Source organism: Rattus norvegicus, chromosome 2 (assembly GCF_036323735.1).
Source record: "Rattus norvegicus strain BN/NHsdMcwi chromosome 2, GRCr8, whole genome shotgun sequence".
NCBI classification, from domain to species: Eukaryota; Metazoa; Chordata; class Mammalia; order Rodentia; family Muridae; genus Rattus; species Rattus norvegicus.
The window spans coordinates 60,537,153-60,542,541 of NC_086020.1; the positions used below are offsets into that span (position 1 = coordinate 60,537,153).

Genomic DNA, 5,389 nt, shown 5'->3' on the forward strand with positions numbered 1-5,389 from the left:
TGAGAGTCAAAGCAAACTTTATTTTCCAGATATTTGACACAGCTTTAGAAAGCAGACAAACACATCGAGTGAAGGTTTGGGGTAACATGAAATGAGATTGGAGTATTGCATCATTTTAAAATTGGAAGACACATAAAACAGGTAATATTTTGGTCCCTGGAAAATCTATTTAACTTCCTTGGAGGATGTTTTCTTTGCTGATCAATAACATGAAGGATTAAGCTCAGCTTATTTTAAAATCAAGACACTGAGAAGGAAAGAATAAAATACTATCATGAGGTTGTAAATGTGTCAAGGGAAAACAGAGGCTAAGGATTAAATGGAAAGGGGTTTTAGAGTTCATGTGGAGTGGAAGAGCAGAAGAGAGTCGTTATTGAGTCATATAAAGTGAGGATGCCAATGACCTGCTATTAATAAAAAATGGGGGGGGGGATTTGGAATGGCTTCAGGGTCATGGGGACGAAGAAGAGTAGAAAAACTGGGCTCCAAGCAAGTGCTTCCTGGATTGTTGAGTAAGAGTGTTTTTATGATCTGAAGTCATTTTACTGATAACTGAATAGGCTCCTTCAGTGACAGAAACTTAACCACTGACACACTCATTCTTTTACATTAGTTCCACCGGTGTCTTATTGGCTATGGCTAATTTCAGATATTGGAGATGTGTCATCCCCTGTTTAGTATAAGTTTGGTATGTAAAGTAACTTCTTTGTTGTTGAAAATAGAATTCTCAGAGAAGAGTGTTAGTTAACCACTGAACAGTAATCATGTAAATCATGCTGGCTCTGAAATTGCATCTGAAAGATTGCTATTAAGTGTAGGGGGTTTGTCTACATTTCTTTTCTTTTCCTATTTTTCTTTTATTGAAATATATTTTATACAATATATTCTGATATGGTTTCCCCTCCCATAACTTCAACTCTTCTTCTCCTCTTCAGATCCACACTTTTCTGTATCTCCTTAGGAAACCAACAGGCATCTAAATAACAATAATATAATAATATAAGATAAAACAAACAAGGCAGAATATGAAAGAAGCAAACATAAGGAAAAGAGCCAAAAAAGGCACAAGAAACACATATAGATGCAGAGACACATAAATCTGTACACAAGGGAATTCCATAAAAATCCTGAAACCAAAACCATAATATAACTGAAAATAACCTGTAAGTTAGAGAGAGAGAGAGAGAGAGAGAGAGATCTCATGAGACAAATAAAGACACTTTGTGTTGACCATCTACTCCTCTACATAGATACTGACCTTAAAAGTAGTTCTCGTCCCTATGACATTCCATTAGAAAAAAACTAATTTTCCATTTGCAAGTGATTATCAATTAGAGATAAGTTCTGGGTAGGAAAGGGGCTTGTGTCCACTTGTCTGCCCGGCATTGAGACCCCATGTAGTGCAGACGTGTGAAGGATCTTCGCATGCTGCGCTAGTTTCTGTGAGTCCATTCACCCACCAATCCTGATGTTTTTAGAAAGCCTTGTTTCCTTGGTGCCTTCCGTTGCCTCTGGCTCTTATGCCCTTTCTGCCACGTCTTCTGCAGAATTCCCTGAACCCTGGGGGGAAGGGATTTGATGAGCATCACCTTTAGGACTGATGGTTCCAAGGCTCTCACTCTGCACATTGTCTGGGTGTTGGTCTCTGTCTTTGTTCTCATCTGCTGCAGGAGGAAAGTTCTCTGATGATGGATGAGCAAAGCACTGATTTACAAGTATAGCAGAATGTCATAAGTCACTCTAAGTGGACATTCCCTTAGCAGATAAGTAGTATTGGGTTTTCCCCTGGAACCCTGGGCTGTCTCATCTCGGTTTCTTGACCACCCAGGCAGTGCCTTGTATGGATGGGGTTTAGTCTCATGGAGTAGGATTTGAATCCAATCAGACATTGGCTGGCTATTCTCACAAAAGTTGTGATGCTATTGCAATAGCACATCGTGTAGGCAGTTTCCCAATGCAGATGGGAAGAGTTTGTAGCTGGTTTGGTGTTTACCTTCCTCCGTTGATAATGTGCAACATACCTTCCAGTACCATACATGCTCGTCAGTGGGAGGGCTCTAAGTGGCACCAACTCCACCACAGTGAGTTGTGTAGGTGTTTCTTCAGCATCGGGGCCTTACCATTGGTGTGTGGAGGGCAACCAACATCCTTGGCAATGGTCTGGATTGGGTAGGGAGTCCCATGGAACCCCTTTCGTCAAAAACTTGATTAGACATAACCCGCTGTCAGTAGTGGAAGGTTTCTTTTTAAGATGGAAGATTTCCTTTTGGGGCTCTGTCTCCCCCTCATTTTATTTCATTTAGATTTCCTACATAGACAAAGACATAGATTAGACATAGACATTACACACACACACACACACACACACACACACACACACACACACACACCTATACATACACATGAAGCTTCTACTCTACTAGGTTTCCATATTATCCTGTAAAAGTCCCTTAGTTTTAGCTGTCCCTCCCTCTAATCCCTCCCACATTTCCTATCCCTTCCCCCTTCCCATTTGGGCCTCACATTCCGACTCTTGTTCATCCATAACTACCTGACTATTCTATTTCTCCTTCCTATAGCTCCTGATAAATCATTTCAGACTCTTACTTGAGAAGGCATACCCATGGTCTTTAATATGTCTTGTATCTTTCCATAGTGACCTTCTATGTTTAACAAACTTCATGCAATTCTACTTCAAAAATAAAAAATATTCCTCTCATTTTTATTTTTTTATTTTTTGATTATGAGTGTTTTACCTGTGTATGTATGTATATATATATATATATATATATGTATATATAGTGTGTGTGTGTGCGTGTGTGTGTATGTGTGTGTGTATGTGTGTGTGTCTATGTGTCTGTGTGTCTGTGTGTGTCTATTGCCCACAGAGATCATAAGATGAATGTAGATACCCTAGAACCAGAGTAATGAATGGCTGCATACTGACATGTATATTCTAGGATCCAAACTTGCTTTCTCTGGAAGAGAAGTGAGTGTCCATGATCCACCCAACTTTCACACTACCGTTAGGTAGAAGTGTTGACCTTTATAATTGCTACAGGATAATTTTTATTGTAAGGTATTTTGTGTCTACTCTTTACTGTGATTTCCTTCAGTGTGTTTATAAAATAAATGGACATATACCTGTAATAGGACTTCACAGTGGTAGAAAGGTAGGAGCTGGACTATGATGTACCTTATGTCAGAGGACACTACCATAGTTAATTAGAACATTACCATTACTTGAATAGTTGAGAATCTTTGTGTCACTCTACATCAGTCTCACTCTTATGTCATTTAATATAGTTTCAAACATTACAAGTGAGAGCTTCAAACATTATTCAGTGAGAGCTTAGCAGTAACTCTGGCTCTCCAGAGTTTGCAGTTTGCAGGACAGCACCCTCCTCAAAAGCCCCATGCATAGAACTTTAACATCAATAGAAATTTGTTGAAACTTAACTGTTGAAAACCTTCCAAATACTGTCAAGATAGATGGTCTTTTTAAATAAAGAAGGCCATCTGAAAAACAAATCTTATTTCATACAACTTTGGATTCTTTGACAAAAGGCGAAAATCTGATTTGCTCCTTCAGTTGTCCGTTCGTGTTGTATGGTGTCCTATCTTGGTTTAATACCCATGGGATCACAGAGGGCTTTTTTTGCTTTTGTGGAAATAAATGAAAAATTATGACTGTAAGAGTAAAAGAGCCTTTGGAGTTGGGAGGAGATTAGGAAACAGGGATCAAGCAATGGTCCATCTGCTGTCTGAAATGTAAACATCTCCAGTCACTTCCACCCTTGACAATGCACATCTGGACCTGACTGACCTAAGCGTGACCGTTCCCTCATGTCTAAGACTCATGATGCAAATCAAGAGGTTATCAGGATCCTGTTTTATGGAGACTCTTGGTCTGCTTATGCCTTCTTTCTTTTTAATTAATTAACTTCTAGTCACGTAGTCCACGTTCCTTCATTAACATGTAAGTTCCCACATCAGCCTTTATCAGAAAGGGATTCAGTTCTCTGAACACACATCGAAATTGCAATTCCTAAATATTCTCTGAAATAATATTTGATGTGTTTATGAAAAGATAAAGAGAAGGGGAATATGTTCTATGGAAGTGTAGTCAGGTATGGGGGAAGGGTGAAGGGAGTGCCTTGGCGCATGCTGAGGCATGCCTTACCCCTGTGGGGCCAGCCACACCACAGGATAGTATAGAGTTTATTTAGGGTATGGGGAGAGGAGTTGTAAGGGTAAGGAGAGAGAGAGAGAGAGAGAGAGAGAGAGAGAGAGAGAGAGAGAGAGAGAGAGAGAGAGAGAGAGAGAAGAAATTTAGAGATGCAGGAGCAGGAAGACAAGAGCAAGAGAGCAAGAGAGGCAGGAAGGGAAAAGAAGTCCCTTTTATTGTGAGTCAGGCATTCCTGGCTGTTGCCAGGTAACTGTGGGGCGGAGCCTAGACACAATGCTAACAATATTCTTTCAACCTTCACAGTTTCTGAGTTCACTTTGGTATACATTCTAAACCGAGGTTCTATAATTGTGGAAGAAAATAAAAAGAAAGTAAAAATTCTCATAAATTCTGTGTCAGTTGGGGTCATGAAAATCAAAAGACCATGTGACAACTCCCGTTTTCAAGGAAGACTGTAGACTACGAGGATGTGATATACATCCTAATTTTCAATCGATGTCTGTGTAAATCACCCTCCAAAAGTCTCACTCCTCATTCACACCATAGGGTTACCCTCTCTGTACTGTATCAACGTTGGTTTGTGAGACCAAAATAGCAGTAATGGTGCATCAGCTATGAGATTAGACTACAATGAAGCAAGTGCTCTGTGACTTCACTGACTGTAACACACACACACACACACACACACACACACACACACACACACACCCTTTTCCTTCTTGGTGCTCGCTTTTCTTTCTTTTTTTTTTTATTTTCAGAGCTGAGGACCGAACCCAGGGCCTTCTGCTCTCTAGGCAAGCGCTCTACTTGGAAGGCACTCTAGCAACATGCTCAGAGGAACAGTGGCTGGCCAACACCCAATAAGGAATAGAAAACTTAGCTCCACAAAAGACCTTAAGACAAACCACCCCGCAGACCAGTTAAATCTTCAAAGGCCCTCCTTCATTTCAAGCCAGTCTTTAGACGGCCATGCCTTATTATTCTCTAACTTAGAACATGAGGCTGTCAAAAGGTCTGGTAATAAAAGTGTTTTGTTTGGAGCTCGGAGTTTGGTAGCAACATGTTATATGTGAATAGGTAATGAATCCATTTCCCCTCACACTAATATTTCCATCACACGAGGAAGCAGAAGGAAAGTGCCACCTCAAAGAGCAAGGGAAGCAGAGAGAAAGATTGCCAATGGAGATATACTTAAAACAT

The 5,389-nt window shown here is 40.2% G+C and overlaps 1 long non-coding RNA gene across 1 annotated transcript; it reads right to left on the reverse strand.

The window, feature by feature from the left end:
• Window positions 1-4,423, reverse strand: LOC134485719 (uncharacterized). The gene is made up of 3 exons (XR_010063982.1): window positions 4,184-4,423; window positions 1,259-2,308; window positions 1-976 (listed from the first exon to the last, which is right to left on the reverse strand). It is a non-coding gene; the product is annotated as an uncharacterized LOC134485719 (long non-coding RNA).
• Between the last annotated feature and the right edge of the window lie 966 nt (window positions 4,424-5,389).